The following is a 22152-nucleotide window of genomic DNA, read 5'->3' on the forward strand; positions in this document are numbered from 1 at the left end:
ACTTAAGATTAAAAACAATTCTCTCTCTAATCTTCAAAAGTTTTAACGTCTGTTAGCAGGTGGCATTGTCATGAGAAGCTTGATACCAGCCTAAAATTATTAATCCTTTATAGGTAATCTGTAACTCTCTCTACCTCCTACTTTGAATCTAATTATGTCTCCTTATGTTTAGTGTTCTAGGCTTTAACAATAATGTGTCTTGGTATGAGTGGTTTTTGTTCATTTCTTATTTAGGTGTGTGTGTGTGTGTGTGTGTGTGTGCACGCGCGCCTGCATGTGAGTACCTGCCATTGCTTTGGCTAGACTGAGAAGAATTTTAAATAATGGTGGCAGTTGCCTCATCCTCATCTTTTCCTCACTTTTCTAAATGAGAAAAGTGTTTTCAAAATTCACCACAATTTTAACTGTTGAATTTAGATAGATATGCATTTTTATAATTTTTCCATCAAACTGCTCTTCTAAAAAATTTTAGGAAAAAGTCCAAATTCCTTTTTGTCATAGATTGAGGTGATTCTATTACATCTTCTTTGATATACTGAAAAATATTATTAACATATTTCCTAGTACTGAACTGCAGTTGTAAAACTAACACCTTCTGTTTATTGAATTAATTTTCTAAAAAGCGTTAGGTTTAATTTGATATTACTTTGCTATTTCTATTTATTCATGGATGATTTTAGAAGGTAGTTTTCTTTGTGCTAATACTGACTTTGATATAGTAATATGTTAGCTTTAGTTTATTTGGAAAGATTTGCAAACGTTATATGTTCTGAAACATTTTATAGACAGGCATAGAAATAATCTCATCTTTGAAAATGAGAAAGGTGAAAAATTTCACTTATAAAATTATCTATCTCGTACCTTTGAAAAAGGAAATAATACATTTGATGCCTTGTATGGTTTTAACTTCTTCAGATTTTCTACTTTTATAAATTTTAGCACATCATGTTTTTCCAGATGGTTTTCTATTTCATCTACATGTTCAAATTTACCATTACAGTTTCACTTAGCATATTAATCCTCTCTGTGGCTGTGATTGTTACATCTCACTTAAATTCTTTTGTATTTGTATTTCTCTCTTTAAATTTTCTTGCTTTGCCTATTTAAAGTCGTTCTATCTATGCTGTTTTCAAATCAGTTCTTAAATATATTTATCAATTCTATTTTTTACTTTATTATTTCTGTTTTTGTCTTTATTAATTTTTTCCTTAATATTCCTATCAACATGTTTTGATATCTGAAATCTTGAAATAAAATTTTAACTTATTTATATTATTTTTTTTTGCCTAACATTGAAAGCATTTGGGGCTGTGAATTTGCCTCTGCTTACAGCTTTAATTATATCTTACTTGTTTTATAAGCAGATAGGTTAGGGTATCCCCAGAGAAAGAGAACAAAGAATGGCTTTCTTGACATAAGAGAATCAATTCCGGCCTAAGCCATTTTGTGATCTAAGCCTGGCCACAAGGCTTGCCCTTAAACAGGTCTCAGTAATTAATGATCTTAAGGGAACAGAGGAATGCAGGAACAGAAAAACAATAGTGCAGTGAAAAAGCAGAGTCCTAGTTCTTCCTCAAGGGATATACATAATAATATATCTTTGAGTTCTGCAGGAACAAAGGCACCACCCAGGTGGAGGATGGAAATGATGATGCTGACCCTCTGGACTTCAGTCAACTAAGACTTGAACTCTGTTGACCTTTGCCCCAATTCTACACTGAATTCTCCAGCTCAAGCCCAATCATGAATATGGGGTTAAAACCTCCCCAGTTTTGCTGTTCAGGGAGACACTGCTTTGGGAAAGATCCATGTGTTCTCCTTACTTGCTGCAAGTAATAATAAATCCTCCCTTCTCCTGATTTTGGCTTGGTTGTCTATTGGGTCCACACCCACTAAGAGGTAAACCCAGTTTTCAGATAACAGTTCTGATGTGTACTTTCCTCATTGCCCTTATTTTTGAAATATTCACTTTGCAATTTTAATTTATCATTTGATTCAAGAATTATAATAATGATTGTTGATTTCCAAGTTGACCTTACTTTAATTAAACTTTTGCTATTACATCACAATCTCCTTTTTTTTTCTTAAAAATGTGACCATTTATCATCTATCTTCTTAATGTATTTAATTTAAATTAAATGAATTAAATTAAATGTAAAATTAAATGTATTAATATATTAAAATTATATTTGTTGCTTAATAAGTAACTATGGCTGCATTAAAAAGTGTAGTTTTTCTGTTACACAAATTATATATATTCATATATAACATTGTTTTATATACCCTGCCTAATTTATATAATATATACACCTGTGTGCAAACTTATGATGTCTTCTAAAAATGTCTTTCCACCTATTGATACATTTTTATTTTTTACTTATTTTTTAACAGGAGAAAAATAAAGTTTAATAACATGTACAAATGGAAGAGACCCAGAAAAACTGAATAACTCATCAAAATGGCTGAAGCTTTCACCTTAAATACCATCCTCAGCTAAAGACAATTGAGAATGTTGGGGGTAGTGGTTTGGGACTTCAAAGTGGAAGAAGGCAATTCACATGGAGATGGAAAAGCAAATGACTGGTAGTCCTGCAAATATCTGGAGTTCTCCTTACCACACCTAGTCCATAATCTTTGCAGATATCTCTGGTAATAGTGCTCTTCTTGGCTCAGGCTCTTTATCTTAATTCCTTAGACAGTTAAGAGTGTGGTAAAAAGACTTCCTGAGTTTTCCATTTCTTAAAAATAATAAGCTTAAAATTATTCTCATGCCAAAGAGACACATTTTGGGGTGGCAAATTTTGCTTCCCTAGAGTGCCTTGGGCCAGGTAGAAGAGGTTAATACAGAAACACAAGGAGGAAGCTACCTGGCTTCCCAAGATAGTCCCTAATGGTTTAGGGAACTCAGATACCTGAATCTGAGATTTGGGAGTGTTCAACTGAGACCGATACTTCAGGTTCATCTCATCTTTTGTTAAGGGTCCTGTTGATTATAACTCTGATTATATGTTGCCTAAGAGAAGCCAAAAGGATTTGGTGCCAGCTGATTTCAATCTTGGTTTGGCTGGCAAGAGTAGCTGATGTCGTGGCATACACTTGGTAAAATACCCCAGGGGCTAAAACTCTTTCAGGAACAAGGGGTGGAATTGGGAAATAAAATTTCCTAAGATTTCTCAGTGATCCTGTAAAAAGCCCTAGGCCTCTAAGACTTCATGCAGTATGAGATTTAGATCTACAACCATTCATCCAGTTAACTGCTCTGATCTGAAAGGATTCATGTTTCATCTCCTCAGGAGGACCAAATAGTTACAGTCCAAAGTACATCCCGTAAGGTGCACTATCTCCCTAGGAATTTACATTTCAAGGAGGAATGAGGGCCAGAATATTGGAGACTCCAGGTCTGGCTCCGGGAGAGATTTTGTCACCAGCAAAGCCCATTAACAGTTCTCAACAAATAAAAATAGAATAAAATAAAGTCTAACCTCTTTTTTTTCTTTCCCTTTGTGCTTCGTCTAGTTTCACTTGTTCACAGGGTGCTTGCTTCATGCAGAGGCCTCGCACCGGGCACTTCAGATCAGAACGCCTAGCGAGAAACGGCTGCGCTGGCTGCGCTGACACCTCAGCTCGGAAGCGCTGCCTCCGACACTGCAACTCAAGATGGCGGTGGAAGGACATGCGCAGAGACGACACACCGCATGGCTCTCTGAGCATGTGCCAACCTGACAGACCGCGAGAACTCCGCCTCCTCACGCGCTGAAGAGAACCCGATCAAGCAGCCCCACCCACAGCCTTTCGGCTAGAGCGTGTGCTGCGGAGCTTGAGCTCGCACCTCTCCTTTCTTTCACTAAAGAATAAAGCTTTCCTTTGCTTCTGAACCAAACGTGGTCTCCTTTGGCTCACAACACCCGGCACCCTGCAGGGAGACCGTTTTTGGAGCCCGACAAAGGGTTGGTAACCTGATAAATTTTAAAAATATTTTGGTTGATATTAATTTGGAATGCAAATATTAATGTAGCTATATAGTCATTGTAGATTATAACTAATGAAAACTTTACCATTCCATTTAATACTTTTTTTTTTTTTTTTTTGTGGTACGCGGGCCTCTCACTGCTGTGGCCTCTCCCGCCGCGGAGCACAGGCTCCAGACGCGCAGGCTCAGCGGCCATGGCTCACGGGGCCCAGCCGCTCCGCAGCATGTGGGATCCTCCCGGACCAGGGCACGAACCCATGTCCCCTGCATCGGCAGGAGGACTCTCAACCACTGCGCCACCAGGGAAGCCCTCTTTTTCTTAAATTATTGTTTTTCCTAATGCTAATATCACTTTACCTTCTTTATTTTTCCTGATCTTAACTATTTTTGCTCATCAATTAGTTTTAATTGTGTTGTTTCCTTATTTTAGGTGTAGATTATACAACAGGAGTTAGAATTTATATTTTAGTCTAACCTAAGAGTCAGTCATTTTGTGGAGGATTTTAATTTATATTTATTGCCATAATTGATACGTTTGTTCATGACTGTCATCTTGTTCTAAATTTTTCTTGAAGGTTTCATTGTGATTTTCTTTTGTTTTCTATTTCTTCATTCACCCAACAAATATTTATTGAGAACCTTCAACAAAACAAGAAATATGTTGGGCACTGATGAAACAACTGTGAACTGCCAGACAGCATTACAATGCTCATGGAACTCATTCTTGCAGGGGGAAAGCATTTAAAGCAATGATAATAATTGTAAGTGGTGCATAATGGCAGGTAGTCTGTTTACCAATGGAGGCATACAGAGCATCTGCTTTGGCAGAAGGAGATGCAAGAGGAGGTCTCCTGGGGAGGTGATACCTAAGCTAAATACTTAGGGATAAGAAAAATCTGAGGGCAGAGGGCAGAGGAAGCTTTGAGTTAAGTAGTGAGAAAAAATATGTTCAAAGCCCAGAGGCCAAAGTGTGTACTATTTGGAAGAATTAAAATAATTCAGAATAAAAGGTAACATTCAAGATGTAGGTGAGTGGGAATAGGATGGAGATGGAGGAATTTCATATTCAGACCTATTGATATTCAGGGGTGTGTTTGTGTGCATGTGTGTGTGCACATAGACATGCCGTGGCTCCAGAAAGACATCTAGATTTCTGTATGTAGAACAGTTGAAACCATGTGGATATTCTTCACCCAGAAGAATGTGGGGAACAAGAAGAGATGAGGTTGTAGGAGAGGACACCAAGACCAAAGGGACAGACAGTTAAGAGTGATCAAAGAAGATTGATCTGGATGACAACCATGTACTGGAAAAGTGTGGTCCGATGAATGTCATTATGATAGCTTTTCAAAAAGAACAGAAGCATCAGAAGTTTTAAGTGTTTCCACATGGAATGTATCTTGTTCAATAGGTAACTACAAGTTGAGGTTCATATCTAGTTTCCAATTTGCCTTAAACTCCACACAAGTTACAAAGTATGGTTGTATCTGTCCTGCTTCCTGGCACTTATGCCCACCAAAATATCCTGCTATATCAGATGGAGTTCCCCACAATGCAGATTTTTCCCCATTTCTCCTTTGTGAGAATCCTGAGACTGTTCTGTGTGGATGCGTTGAATATTTTGGTCTCTGGTTGGGAAAGGTATAATTTTTAGTACTACTCAGGCTATCCATAACCTGCCCTTGCCCTCAGTCCTCACTTTTCTCATTTGAGGTCACTTTAAGTCTTTTGCCTCAGTCGTATCTTAACTGATGCTGTGCTGATTTTTTAGGAGATAGAGCTGAGGGTTAGTCTCTCGTCTCTTCTTGCTGTACTACAACTTACTAGAATTTCTAGTTTGTGCGTCACATTCTACACATTTTAAAAATTTCACAATAATACTTACCTGGCAGGGGAGATACCATGATCACGAAGGTGGTTTTCCCAGGGCGAGGCTTATCCATTGCACTCCGGATGTGCTGACCCCTGCGATTTCCCCAAATGTGGGAAACTCGACTGCATAATTTGTGGTAGTGGGGGACTGCGTTCGCGCTTTCCGCTGATTTTCTTGAGGTTTAAGGATAGAGCTGTGTGGGCCGGCGTGGAGTTTGCGTTGTTTCGTGCCTGTAGCTGCTCCGTAGGGGCCGTGTGGCGGTGTTCCCGTTTCAGTGGTCAGGCGTGGTGTTTAACTGCTGAAAGCGTTACTTTGAGCTGGGCGGAGAGAGCGCCTGGACCTATCTGTGATGGCAGTACGTTGTTCAGACTGCGGGCGGCCGGGTTGCTGAAAACGCGTTTTGCGGTTCTGGGGGTGTTGGTTTTTGTAGCTGGGAAACGCTTCCAGCGTTACTGTGCTAAAAATGGCGGGAAAAAAATTGCACAATAATGGTACACATTTAAAAAATTTTATTCCCTAGATTATTACCATGAGAATCTAGAAAAGAAATGATTATTAGAATCAGCATTGCCATTTCACCTAGATGTCTTCATTATATCTTCATTATATCTTCAACTATTTCATTTCCAAAACTGAAACCTTACAGGTTAATTTAGGACTCTAAAAGTCAACAAAACAACCTAATTAACACTGTGGGGGGGAAAATTAAAAATATATTTACTACAAGTTAATGCAAGCAATATAATGTTCTAGAATTAAATTTAAGTTTCTCCTCATTAGATTAAACTACAGGAATGGCTCTCAGTCACTTTCAGGTCAATTCCTCCTATTCTTATTTTCGTTTTTGGGTTTGTCTTTGGCTGCTCCTCTTCTGTGTTTCACATACTTCCTGCACAGGCCTCACTGTATCCTATATCATATTTGTTTTTTTCTTTTTCTAAGATGAGGTATTTTTTTTTTCCTTTTTTAAAATTGAGAGACAATTGCTATATAACATATTAGTTTCAGGTATACAAAATAATGATTTACATGTGGTTTTTATATTAGTTGTATAAATATTTTAATCTATCTGAAGTTGCTCAATTCACAATTACACTTACAAGGATTTTAAATTATACTTACAAGGATTTTTATTCTTGTCCATAATATGATCTTGCAGCACATTTGGCTATAGCTCCCACTGTCTCTGGCTTGTTATGTGGACGTGGCACTTTGGCAGGACTCTTACAGACTCTTGGTTAAGAACAACCTTTAAAATCTCCATCAATAAGTCTATGAAACTCCATCTTTCAGTTTATTAAACATCTTCCCTATTGACATTAATTCCGTATTTTATTGCTAACTAGGTGGGTGCGGTTACTAAACTTCCATCAGTCTCAGTGACACATCCTCAGAAAAGCCTTCCCTAACTGCCTTACCTGAGTAAGGATACTCTTATTTTATTATATATCATTCCACAATGTTTATTTTCTTCATGGAATTTAGCATTATTTGTAATTATTAATTGCTTTCTTTCTTTGTCAATTTTTTTGTTTGGTTCCCTCACTAGCCCTTAAGTTTTGTGGGTAAAAAATGGTATCTTTTGGATCTCCACCATATTCTACATAATACACTTGATGTTTAATATATATTTGTTCAATAAATGAATGAATAAATACATTGAGTAAATGGTTTAAGTTGGAGATGAACGTCTTGCTACATATTCATCTAATTTTCAATAAATCAATTAAAAACATATTAAGCAACTGTATGTATCATATGTATATGATATTTAGCCAGATACTATCAAAAGAAAAACCACCTATGGAGTAAAAAAAGATATACACACTAAGAGTTACATGCCTTATTTGGGAAATAAGTGGGAATCTTATGTTTAGTTTTAGATGGAATTAATTGAGCAATAAGTTGATAGGAACATTTTCAGTTTGAGGTATATAGATGTGTCAGTTTACCCACTAAGATTCTCATACAGTTTAGAAATCTGATTAAAAATGTACTTCTCATGATTCAATTAGCCTTTTAGATAGATAACAAGTCACCAATATACTCATGCTCATTATGAGAGCTAATTATGAGAAAAACAATGTGGTGCAGTAAACAGAGCCATGGTTTGAAGCTATATATTCATCCGTCCCTCTATCCATCTATCCATCAACCCTCCACTCATCTTTCTATCTGTTCAACAAACAAAACCAACTCATTACTGAATACAGCCATATATTGTAACACTCACTCCCTGGATTTGAATAGATAAAACCCTGTATACTAGTGATGTGCCCTGGGCAATACTGATTAATATCCTCAGCAACATCAACTACAAAATTATTATTCAGTATTGTAAGGAAAAGAAATATCATTAAAGCATAGTGACTGACACTCAGAAAGTCTACAGGAATATGAGAACTATTATTAGTTCTAAATAATGACTTTTATTCTATGATTACATAGTGGAATCTACATTTGCAACTTTCCAAAACTGAAACAACATTGGTTGGCATTAAAAAAATTTATCTACAAAACCAGTATTTACAAACTAATAACACATGAATTTGATGAGTAGAGAACTGAAAGTTTATAATTCTGATGATAATTCACATCAGGAGCCTTAAATATTACTTGTGGGCCATCTGTCTAAGCTGCCATTTATGATACAAAACAAAAACTAAAACAATATTGAATAAGAAATGTACAGGATAAACATAGCTAATTTTCTCCATCTCTGGTTGGACTTACAGGGAATGGAATAATTGTGATTTGTCAGAGAGGGTTTTGCCTTTTGCTGCATCTTTCCAAGCTGTCCAATTTTCCTATTGCTTGAACTTTGTTTTTTACTATCATTTCCAGCATCTTATAGAAGTGATCTTCAAAGGGCAAATAACCTTGATGAAGGTATTATACACAGTATCTCGAAAGAATATGAATAGTTCCTTTCAAGCATATAAATAATTAAATATTTAATAAATATATTAAATATATTAATATTTGATATACAGCCATTCAAAGCTGTTTATTATTTCTCTTTAAAGTAACCAAATAAACTGTGAAAGAAATGTTCCTTCCTTTTCAAATATTTTAAATTTTACTCTGAAATATTTCAAACAAAAACAACTGACAGTTATACAACAGATATCTGTATTAAGATTTTGCCATATTGGTGATATTTATTTCAGCTCTTTAAAAAAAAAGAAAAAAGGAGATAAAGGGACACACAAATTTATAGCTTCATATCTCCCATTCTGTCCCTTTCCCTCTCTCCCAAGAGACAAATAATTGTCTTAAAACTAATATCACTCCAAAACATGTTTAAAAAATATTTTCCATCCATGTATGTATTTCTAACTCATAGATTTTGTTTTTGTGTTTAATATTATTCATAATTGGTATCATTCTGAATTTGAAATTTTGAAATTTTATTCTTCATTTACATCACATTTTTGAGGTGTATTCATGTTGCTGTGTATAGATAAAGTTCATTCATCTAAACTTCTAGATTTAACTATTTCATCGTATACATAAATCTAGGACAGTAAAGTCATTTTTTTTTATTGATAGGGAGCTTGAGTTTCATTATTCCAAGTATAATGAGACATCTTTGTAAGGTTTTTTTTCTTTTTTTCTTTTTTTGGCTGTGTTGGGTCTTCGTTGCTGTGCGCAGGCTTTCTCTAGTTGCGTTGAGCGGGGGCTACTCTTCATTGTGGTGCGCATGCTTCTCACTGCAGTGGCTTCTCGTTGCAGAGCATGGGCTCTAGGGCGCATGGGCTCAGTAGTTGTGGCTCGCGGGCCCTAGAGTGCAGGCGCAGTAGTTTTGGTGCACGGGCTTAGTTGCTCTGAGGCATGTGGGATCTTCCCGGACCAGGGCTCGAACCCGCGTCCCCTGCATTGGTGGGCGGATTCTTAACCACTGCGCCACCAGGGAAGCCAAGTCATTTCTTTTTATCATGTTACAAACAGGGCTGCAGGGAACACCATTGGATTTGTCTTTATATACATGCCTGTGAGAGTTTCTCAAGAGAAGATACCTAGTACTGGTTGCTGGGTCTAGGGTATGTACATATTTGACTACTCTGATCTTTTCTATTAGTACATATAAGAGATCCATTTTCCCAATGTCTTCTGCACAGTTCACGTGATAGGATGTTAATTGTGCATGATCTCCTAAGCTCATCTGATTTACCACTTTTCCAAATACTAGTGAGGCTTAGCATATTTTCATGGTTTTTTTGCCATGTTCTAGTCTGCTTCTGTGAATTTCCTGATGTCCATTTTTTGACTGGTCTGTTCTTTTTAATTTGTGAGAATTTTCTCTTATGTTGGTTATAACAGTTAGTCAGTTATATGTGTTAAAAATATAACTTTCAGCTTGTGGCTGGTCTTTTCACTCTTATTATGGCCTTTGCCATATAGAAATTATCTTAATTTTAATGTGAAATTATTTCTTTTCTTTTATGATTTTTGGGTTTTGTGGTTATTTTAGAAAAGCCTTGCCAATCCCAAGATTTAATATAAAATATTCTATTTTTTTCCTAAAAATAATGCAGTTTTGCTTTTACATCTAGATCTTTTATCCATCTGAATTTTATTTTTGAGTGAGATATGAGATGTCTTTTTCCATATGGATAGCCAATTGTCCAGGCACCATTTATTGACTGATCCATCTTTTTGTCACTGATTTGTAATGCCATCTCTGTTTTTACAATCACAGCTCTATATTTGTCTCTATATATTTCTAGCATATCTTTTGTTATATTTGCCTCCTGGATTTCTTACACATTGGTTCCTGTTGTAATTAGCATCCATTATCCCCACCCAGAATGCTTCATCGTGAAAATTTTCAAACATACCTAAAAGTTGAAAGAATAGTACAGTGAATACGGTTAAATTATGCTATACTTATTGCATCATATATCCATCTATTCAAATCTCTGTCCATTCATCAATCTCGCTTAATTGCTGTTGTGAATCTCAAAGTAAATTGTGTTTCTAAAACTTCAATGTGCATGTCAACTAGAGTTCAATATTTATCTGCTATTTTTCAAGATGACATTTACACACATTGAAATGCAAAAATTGTACCATTCTGTGAGTTTTGACCAATGCATACACCTATGAACCCAAATCCCTATCAGTATATAAAATATTATTATCAGCCTAGAAAGTTCTCTCCTGTCCCTTTTCAGTCAACCCTCCCAGAGACAAACACTCTTATGATTTTTTTTCACCATGGATTATTTTAGCATTTTCTAGAATTTCATATAAATGGAATCATACAGTATATACTCTTATGCAAGACTTCATTCACTCTGCATAATGTTTCTGAGATTCAACCATGTTGTTTAACATAACCATAGTTTGTTTCTTTTTCTTCTTGAATAGTGTTACACTGTATGAGTATGCCACCACTTCTTTATCCATTCTCCATCTGATCGACTTTGGACTGTCTGCAACTTTTTGCTATCATGAATAAAGCAGCAGTAAACATTCATGAACAACTCTTTTTAAGGATACATATTTTCCATTCTTTTGAGTTATATCTAAGAGTGGAATTGTTGGATTAACAGAGGTATTTACTTAACTTTATAAGTAGCTGTCAAACTTTACAAAATGTATCATTTTACATACCTACCAAGAAAAAAATGAGAGTTCTGGTTACTCCGTGTCCTCATCAACATTTGATGTTGTCATTCTTATTAGTTTTTGCCATTCCAGTGGGTGTGTAGTGCTATCTCATTATGGTTGTAATAAGTATTTTCTTGATGGCTACTAAATGTTGGATATCTTTTTCATATGCTTATAGGGCACTTGTATATCTTCCTTTGCAAAGTGTCTGTTCAAATCTTTTGCTATTTTAACTGGGTGGTTTGTCTTTTTATTATTCAGTTCTGAGAATTCATTTTATATCCTGTCTATAATCCTTTGATAGGTACTCGTTCTGCAAATATTTCTCCCAGTTTGTGAGTGTCCTGTTAATTTTCTTAAATGGTGGATTTTGGTGAGCAGAAGTTTTTAATTTCAAGTCTAATGTGTTAGTTTCCCAGGGTTGCCATAAAAAAGTATCACCAACCAGGGGTCTAAATAATAAGAATTTATAACTTTGTAGTCTTGAGAATGAAAATCCAAAATAAAGATGTTGGTAAAATTGGTTCTTTCTGAGGAGTCTTAGGGAGATCTGTTCCATGCACCTCTCCTAGCTCCTGGTGACTGCTGGCAATCCTTGGCAATCATTGGCTTGTAAATGCATCACTTGAATCTCTGCCTCCATCTTCACATGGCATTCTCCCTGTGTTTGCCTCTTCTCATGGTTGTCATCTTATTAGGACATCAGTCATACTGTCTTAGGGGTCCATGCTATTGCAGTATGACCTCATCTTAAATCTGCAGTTATTTCCAAATAAGATCACATTATAAGGTAGTGGGGGTTAGGACGTCAATGCGATATCTTTTTTTAGGGGGATACGATTCAACCCATAATATCCAATCTGTCAACTCCTTTTCTTTTATAATCAATGCTTTCCCTGTACTATCTCAAAGTATTACTTCTCCCAAGTTAGAAAGATATTTCCCCATGTTTCCTTCTAGAAACATTTTTGGTCTAGCTTTTATTTTTCAGAAACTACCTCAAATTAATTTTTGTGTGTGGTGTAAAATAATGATTGAGGTTTATTTTTTTCACGTGGGTATCTAATTTCTCCAGCACTTTGATGGAAAACACTTTCCTTTTTCTCATTGCATTGCTTTAGCACCTTGGTGAAAATTCAGTTGATTATAGAAATGTAAGTGTACTTTAAGGCTCTCTGTTTTGTTTAATTGATCTAGAGGCATACCTCAGTTTATTGTGGTTTGCTTTATTGTACATCACAGATATTGAGGAGTTTTCTTCCTGTTGTTGTTTTGTTTTTTGTTTGTTTTCAAATTGAAGGTTTGTGGCAATCCTGCATCCAGCAAGTCTGTTAGCTCCATTTTTCTCTGTGCCACATTTTGGTAATACTCGCAATATTTCAAACTCTCCACCAGCAAATAGATTATGACTCACTGAAGGCTCAGATCGTGGTTAGCCATTTTTTTCAGCAATAAAGTATTTGTTAAATTAAGGTATGTACAGTGATTTTTAGACCATGCAATTGCACATTTAATAGACTAACAGTATAGAGTAAACATAACTTTCATGTGTACTGGGAAACCAAAAAATTTGTGTGACTTTCTTTATTGCGATATTCACTTTATTGTGGTGATCTGGAACCAAACACACAATATCTTTGAGATATGCCTGCATTTGTCTATTCTGTACCCATACTGTACTTGCTCATACTGTAAACAGCCACGAGAAGAGACAAACAGGGAGAATGCCAGGTCAAGATGTAGGCAGAGATTGGAGTGATGCATTTACAAGCCAAAGAACGACAAAGGTTGCCTGCAGTTATCAGAAGCTAGGAGAGATGCATGGAACAGATTATTCTTAAGAGGCCTCAGAAGAAACCAACCCCAGCTACATCTTGATTTTAGACTGTTATCCTCCAGACTGTGAAATAATAAATTCCTGTTATTTTAGCTACCTGTCTTGTGGTTTTTCTCCTAGAATACATCTTTATGGTGTCCATCTAAAGCAAAGATAAAGGTATGTTAGCAGAAACTCTTCCTTGCCCCACAGTCTCAACCCCAGTGTCTTTTCTCTTCCCCTCTTAAGGTCACCAAAAGTGCTGTTCAGGCTCTGAGCTGCTACCTCCTCAATTTGCAAATTCTCTAAGGAAAAAAGTAACCGTAAACCCTGGGCTCATCTCATGGAGTTTCTGTCCTTGTCCCTACTCCATCAAGGCCCGGAAATTCTTTACTCTCTTATTACCTACCTCTCCAAATACTTTCCAGCAGAATTTCTTATATCGACTTCAGCTTTCCTGGTGGCCCTAATTGTGAGAGTTGGTTAAAGAGGGCCATCCAACAATGCCAGAGGCAGGACTCCCCTAATATTCCTTATTTGTTCATTTTCTGGATCATTCTAGCCAGAGATATGTCTACTTTGATACCCTTTAAGTAAACAGATTTTAGTTTTGTTAAACATTTTTTTTTTACATAACCAATGTATTTCATATTCTTCAATCTACTTTCATTAGATTTTTTTAGGGATAATCTGAATTTTTACAGAATTCTTGAAGCAAGAAATCTAAAGTTAATCAATCTCTATACCCTTATGCCAAAAGTAATATAAACTTAAAACATTTTATCTGCAATCATTGCTCTACTTTTCTGCAAGTTTTTATCATCCTATATTTTAGTTCTACTTTGTTTCATGCCCCTTAAATTGGGCATTGTTGTTACTATTATTATTTGATGAAGTCAATACTTCTTTAGATTTACCTACATGATAAATTTTCTACTGTTTTTTTCAATCTGATTTCTACTTCTGGATTTACTTTCCCTCTTGAATTATTGTTTAAGAGTTCATGTAGCATGCATCTACTAGTAGCAAACTATTTGAATTGCTGTCATTGCTGTTCTCTTAGCAATTTAAAGATTTTGAGTTTTTTGCCATTATCTATCTATCTATCTGCCTATCTATTTTTGTTGGCCAGTCTGTTTTTTGTCTAATGGTCTTACTTTATAAGCAATCTGCCTTCTAATCTGATTGCTTTTAAGATCTGTCCTTTATCTTTGGTACTTAAGATCTTACCTCTATTTTTGAATATAGGAAATGGAGTCCCTCATTATCCATGGCGGATTGGGTCCAGTACCAGCCTAGAATACCAAAATCCCCAGATGCTCAAGCGGCATAGTTAGTCCTCTGTATCCATAGTTCTGCATCTGCAGATTCAACCAACCATGCATCATGTATTGCTGTGTGTATTTATTGAAAAAAAAATGGGTATATAAGTGAATCTGCACAAACCTTTTTTGTTCAAGGGTCAACTCTGTAAATATGTGTTAATCCTTCTGAAGGCTTTTTGTCCTTCCTGAATCTGAGGATTCCTGTCTTTTATCACATCTAAAGAATTCTCAGCCATTGTCTTGTCATTATTTCTCTGTCTTCTACTGTCCTCCTAGATCATCTATGTTGAAACTTTTCCTTCTATCATCCCTGTCTCTTAACCTCTCTTTTATACTTTCTATAACCTCACCTATCTCTGTTGCATTTGGTTAGTTTCTTCAGAAACATTTTTCAATTCCCTAATTAGCTCTTCAGCTGTGTTAAATATTCTCTATAACACATCTTTTTCCAATTTACATTTTAATTGCTATATTTCTTGCTTTACAAATTACTTTTTTTTCAGATGACCCTGTTCTTTTTCATAGTGTCTGTTCTTTTATTAAGGTTTCTATTCCTCTTTAAAATCTTTAATAATTGCAAAAAAATATTTTATAATCTTCATCAGATTGCTGAGGCATATGAAATTCTTGGTCTCTGATCCCATTTTGTGTATGTGTGTGCTTGATATTGCTCCTTACTTAGGATAAGTTGTTTTCTGATTTGTTTCTGCCTTTAAATGCAAGGCTCCCTCACAGGCTGAGTTGTGAACATATCCATGGAATACATGGATATTCCATGTATTAATGGAATTTTGCATTTGTGTTTTGCTCTGGTAAACTCCCCAAGATACCTCTGGTGTTGTTCTTTTACAAATGATTCTTTAAATCTTTGGGGTTTCTGGATCATGTGAAACCTCATTTGAAGGCAAAGCTCTACAGAAAAATTTTGAGTAGTATTCCACTAAATCTTTTGCATGCATTATTTAATTCTAATATAATATCAATAAACCTGTGAGGTAGATACTATTATTTTCATACTAGAGATGGGGAAATTAAGGCTTGCACTATTAATAAAAATATCCAAAGCTGCACATCTAAGTGGCATAGGTAGAGCTCAAATCAAGGCTAGACTCATTTCAAACCATATTCTTAATCATTACACTATGCTTTGTTACTAGTCAGACAAACAGTTCATCATCTCAAACAACCCTTCATCAGTCATCCTTGCATATCCATTTGATTATAAATAAAGAGTTGAGGATATGCTGAGGAAGGCAACAGTATGCATTAAAATTTTCTGCATATTGATTTAACCAGAAGTTGAAAAGGGGATGATTATTTTTAAGCAACTATTAAATTTGATATTCATTTTTCCATTACAGCCTTTTCATTTAATATGTATATGTGTATATATCTATTTCTATATCCTTGTTGCAAAATGAAAATGGGTTTGCAGGCTGTTGATGGACCCACTCAATTTTAGTAATGATAGACTCTTTTAGGCTCTATTAATGTCATTCTTAATCACCTCTGGTCCCAGATTATACTCCAGTGCTATCATGAGTCTGACTGCAAAGAGCAGCTATCCTATATCTCATTATAAACATCACTGCTTTCATTCTTATTTCAATTCTTAGCTGAAAATGTTTCTTCATTTAATTATACTGTTTAAACTTTGTTTCTCTCTTGTTTTCTGTTATATACTATTTTCCTTGATTTATTTACAGTTATTTTCTAAGATGCTTTAAAATAATTTGTATGGGGAAGGATTCAATATAAAATAAAATTTTCCTGTTTTCAATGACACTAAGCAGAGTATAATAATTTGCTTCTGGACTCCTGCCAAGCTTTCTTTAATTTTTTATATAAATTGTCTAAAAACAACTCAGCTATATTAGTGACTATATCATAAAGCTTTGCTTAATTAGATTTAATGTGTTTATAGAGTAACAAAGAACTTTTGTTGACATTTTGTTTTACTAGATATAAAAAAATCTGGCAATTACAGGCATTTCAGAGTGTATCTAAAGAGTTTACCTTGAGCAAAGCAAAACATTTAAGAAATATTTTAATTAGGTTGTGGAAAGTGTGGTGCCCATGAGAATGATAAAAACTGGAATAGAACACATATATCAGAGCTATTCAAATGTCCCCAAATAACTAAATTATTTATTATTGATTGGACTACCCACATCTCTCTTTGAAGAACCATGATGTGAGATTTATAATTGGACATTTGTTGAGTAGGAAGATCTTTTGGGTTCCTGGACCCAATTCCAGTGTGGGTATGTGTATGTCGGGGGGAGAGGATACTTCCCTCACAACACCAAGCAATTCTCAGACACCAGCAGAGTGTCCAAGAATTCAATTCAGTTCTGACACTATCCACCCAGAGATAGCATCAGATTCCACAAGCTGAGGGCTCAGTCCCGCAAGACTGATCCCACCTCCCCCTACCTTAGAGGTCAATCGCAAGTCCAGGTTATTACCTGTACCTCTGACCAACTGGCTATAAGTCAGAACTCCCCATCTCTCCCTCCTCAGATTTTATTAATTTGTTAGAGCAGCTCACAGAACTGAGAAACATTTTACTTACTAGATTACTGTTTTATTGTATACAGATATAACTCAGGAACAGCCAGAAGGAGGAGGTGCGTGCATATGGCAGGGTATGGGGAAGGGGCATGGAGCTTCCCCACCCTCTCCAGGGTGCAACCCTCCCAGCATATCCAAGTGTTCACCTACCCAGAAGCTCTCTGAACCTCGTCCTTTAGGGTTTTTTAATGGAGGCTTCATTACATAATCATAATTGATTAGATTATTTGCCATTGGCAGTTGATTCAACCTCCAGGCCCTATCTCTTCCCTGGAATTCAGGGAATGGGACTGAAAGTTCCAACCCTCCAATCACACGGTTGGTTCTCCTGGCAACCAGCCCCATCCTAGGAGTGTGTTGCCAGGGAGAGAGGGAGGTCCACAAGTTACCTAATTAATATAACCAAAAACACTTTTATACCTTATCACAGGAAATTTCAAGGGTTTTAGGAGCTGTGAGCCAGGAACTCTGGACAGGTATATATGAGATATATATTTTGGTCATCTGAATGACCAAAATATATATATATATATTTTATAAATCACAATATCACAGTAGAGCTAGAATGTGTGTTCTTAGTATGAAACTATAAGGCATACCTTCTCTGATATTCTAATACATATATTCATTCATGAAAAGCCATTTAGAACAGAGTCTAGAGATGTAAGGATTTTTCTCCTGAATTTGAGATTTGTAATTTTACCAATGATAAATTTGATCGAAGTATGAGATTTATTCCAAGTAAAGGAAGTCCAGGAGACCCACTTTCTGCTGAAGCTCTTTCTCTTTTTTAAATCTATTTTTCACATCTTACTTTTTTGAATGAGATATGATGACCACTAAAATTAACTCTTATTATAGTTATAAATGCAGTGGCAAGATGTATAATGATCTACTAAAATATTTTCTGAAACTTCACAATGAAGTGATACATTTACTAGGTATTATTTACATTGTTAAACTCTAACAGTTCTTCAACATTTGAGTAACTAAATAATGATATGATTTGCCATATGTTTCCATTTAATGAAGCCTTGTATTGATACTTAAATGCTTCATTAAGTCACAAGCTGCCAAAATAAGTAGTTTTTCTCTTGTCATAAATGTGACATGGTTTAACTTAAAAGTCTTGTCATTCTAAAAATTAAGAATGCCTTTATTCTGCATATATTATAAACAACATCTCTCAGTATTTCAGGTTTACATACAAAACATTTTCAGGAGGCTGACATTGTAGTTTGGGAATTTTTGTGCACAATTTTCTTGTCAGCAGAAGGTTGTATGAGTTGTTATAACTATCATTTCATCATAAACTAAACAAAGTTTATATGCAATTTTCAAAAGCTTCTTGAAGTGACACATTTCATTAATAATAATAATAATGAGCTAAAAAAAAAGTCCTAGTCTGAGCTGTAAACACCAAACAAAGAACTGTAATTTCACCAAAATCATATTTTTTCAAGGCAGCAAGTTACCTTGAAAATGACAAGTTTGGAAAATGACGAGTTCAGATATTCTGAAGAACATATGTGGCTTGGAACAGTAATATCAGATTTTGCTTTTCTGCCTTTTCAAAAAAATACCTAAGACTGACTTTATGACACAATCATAAGGTCTAATTAGTACATAAGTTTTAACTGATATTTATTTTGAGCAAAAAGGAAGCTTTTAGATCTTGATGCATTGTTTTCTGGGAGATTAGGTTGTATGGGAGAAAGTTCAGGCATGAATAAGTGAGTATTTCAAGGTTGGTTCATTAAATATGACTCATCTTAAAGAAAGTTAAATGACAACTGATTGTATATCACAGTTGACAAAACAATGTTTTTGCAAACCTTGGTTTGCAGAAGAATGTTGTGTTTCAATACTTGAATTTTAACACATTTATACTATAACAAATGTTTTTGAACATGTATAAATTATTTAGGACTTTGAAGCATGATCATTTCCCTTCGAGTGTAATTCATGTGGCTTATTTTAATTTAGATCCCCAAACAAAGGTATAAAAAAATATACAACTAAATATTTGTATTAGCCTATAGGATTATAATTACCTTTTTGTGCTTGTTCATTTTTTTATTACTATAAATTATCTCTTTGTCTGGCTAATATGACAAGAAAATGCAGTGTTTGCTTGCATAAAAATTTATATATAGAATAAAAACTTAAATGCATATAGGACAGACGGAAACACAAGTGTATAATATGTAGTCGGATCTGTGTCTGAATGTATGCTCTGCTTAAATGTAGTATTCAAATCCAAAGAGCATATCAAACAAACAATACAACAACCACAATATTTACTCTGAATAAAATCAAACTTGCAGTTTAAATTTGGGCCTAAAGGCTACCAGTGTTTTTTGTTTGTTTGTTTGTTTGTTTTTAGTATGCGGGCCTCTCACTGTGGTGGCCTCTCCTGTTGCGGAGCACAGGCTCCAGATGCACAGGCTCAGCGGCCATGGCTCACGGGCCCAGCCGCTCCACGGCATGTGGGATCTTCCCAGACTGGGGCATGAACCCGTGTCCCCTGCATCGGCAGGCGGACTCTCAACCACTGCGCCACCAGGGAAGCCCAGGCTACCAGTTTTTAACCCCTAACATAGAGCTTTCCAATTAATAAACACTAGAAATTAACAAAAAATTTATCACTATAATTCCATATCAATGCTCTTTTCAATATGTATTCATTTATATTAAAGAATTGTCATTTTTTTCCTACTTTTTATCACCATTTTACTTTCTTATCTTTCCATACCTCAGGGTCTAAAAAACTCTTGAACTATAAAAATAAATGGCAAACCACAGAGTGGAAAAAAAAAAGAAAGCATCCTTTTGAATAGACCCTAATATATTTCTCAGTAAGAGTCATATATTTTTATATTCTTATGAAAAGATCCCAGAATAATATCTCAAGTACTTAACAATGATATGGTACAATGTGTTCAGTTTTTTTGTTATATTTGTAGAATTTTGAAGGAGGTCTATTAGGGAAGCCACATAAGACAATGAATCCTGACTCTGGCTGTCCATTAGAATCACTGTGTACTGTTTAAAACTATGTCCCCACCCTAGTTGATTTCAGCATAGCAGGTAAAAGGTAATTCCCAGAATATGTAGTTGAGGAGTTGTTCAGGCGACTCTTATTTAGAATCACCTGTTTAAGGCCTTCGTTATTCAAAGGCTCACGCTCTATCAGCAAGGGTCTCACCTGGGAGTTTCTTAGAAATGCGGAATCTGGTCCTCACCTAGATTTACTGAATCAGAATCTGCATGTTCACAAGGTTGCCAGGTGATTTGTGTGAACATTAAACTGTCAAATACTTTGGATTAAGGAATGACCCCTTGGAGCTAAATAGCCCCTTACTGGGATTACAGGTAAGGCTTGCTCTTGTTAGATTCCAAAGGCGACCAGAGACTGACACTGACCTCAAAATGCCAATACATTGGTTTGCAATGAGAAATGACACCTGTCCCAAAGTCCAGACTATTCATATCCAAATAACTAGCATCTTTTCTTCCAATGGAGTCAACTTTCTGAGAACCAAATTATAATCAGAAGAAATTAGAGAGGATCTCACCCAAAGTTATCAGTGAGGATAGCTAGAGAAGCTGTTCTAATGTAGCCACTAAATGAGAATAACTCTTTTGATCAAGATTCCTTCTCCCCTCTGGACAGTGTAAACTGTGTAATGGTAACATTCTTTACTTGCTCACCCTTGTCTGTGTACTCTTCTGTTTATCTTCTGTGGCTATATTCATTTCCATCTTTTTACCTGTAATACTCTTATCTGGACCACAACCTTAATACTAATGGCTTGCCTGTTAGAGATGCGTACTATTTACTGAGTGCTTCTTAATTGTCAGGGATTATTTCATTTAATATTATCATTCCCTGTTTTTGGTTGGGAAAACTAAGAAATATAGAGGTAAGTCAATTGCTCCATTTTGCACAGATAGTAAGTGGTGGAGGTCAGGGTTCAAGCATAGGCTTTTCTGAATCTAAGCCCATATAGTATAGCTCCAAGCAAACTCCTGTATTACCAGTCTAGAACTATCCCAGATCATCTGATTGAAAATAACACGTATTTTGCATTATACTCTTTTAACTCCATGCTTTGGGGGCTGGACATATTTCACCAAGTGTTGTTTTTATAGTTCAAATTACATTTTTCATCATGCCAACATTTTGGGGAAATTCTTCAGTGTAATTCTCAAGTACTAACAATTATTCTCTTTCCCAAGATTACTAAATGCTTACAAAATATTTATTTAATAATGCTTTAGAATGGATAAAGATATAGTTAAAGAATCTCAGTAACTCGGCAAAATAAAAAGGATGCGATTAAGTTACTTCAGGTTATTTTTATTAATCTCTTCTCTGTGTTGTTGAGTTTAGCAATGAGGAATTTTAAAGAAGAGATCAGCAATGGATAATTAACTATTCTCTATTTTCTTGATTCTGGGGTTTAAAAAAATATGTTCTGGGGCTTCCCTGGTGGCGCAGTGGTTGAGAGTCCGCCTGCCGATGCAGGGGACACGGGTTCGTGCCCCGGTCTGGGAGGATCCCACGTGCCGCGGAGCGGCTGGGCCCGTGAGCCATGGCCGTTGAGCCTGCGCGTCCGGAGCCTGTGCTCCGCAACGGGAGAGGCCACAACAGTGAGAGGCCCACATACCGCAAAAAAAAAAAAAAAAAAAAAAAAAAAAAAAAAATATGTTCTCAGCAACACAAATATTAATTAGATGCTAATTAATAATTTCACCCATGAAACATTTACAAAACAAATATGCAAATCCTCATAAACCAACTTGCACTCTAGTGATGATTAGGCTATCATTATATGCAGGAGCAATTCTGATGAATGCATAAGATTTTAAGAGTATGACCTAATGCTAATATGGTGAAAACCTAAAACATTTTTTTTCTGGTTTTGTTTCTCTCCATAGTTCATAAGAATAAGAAAACATTTCTAAGATTCAT

Source organism: Mesoplodon bidens, assembly GCF_964165515.1.
Source record: "Mesoplodon bidens genome assembly, chromosome: 3".
Lineage (NCBI taxonomy): Eukaryota > Metazoa > Chordata > Mammalia > Artiodactyla > Ziphiidae > Mesoplodon > Mesoplodon bidens.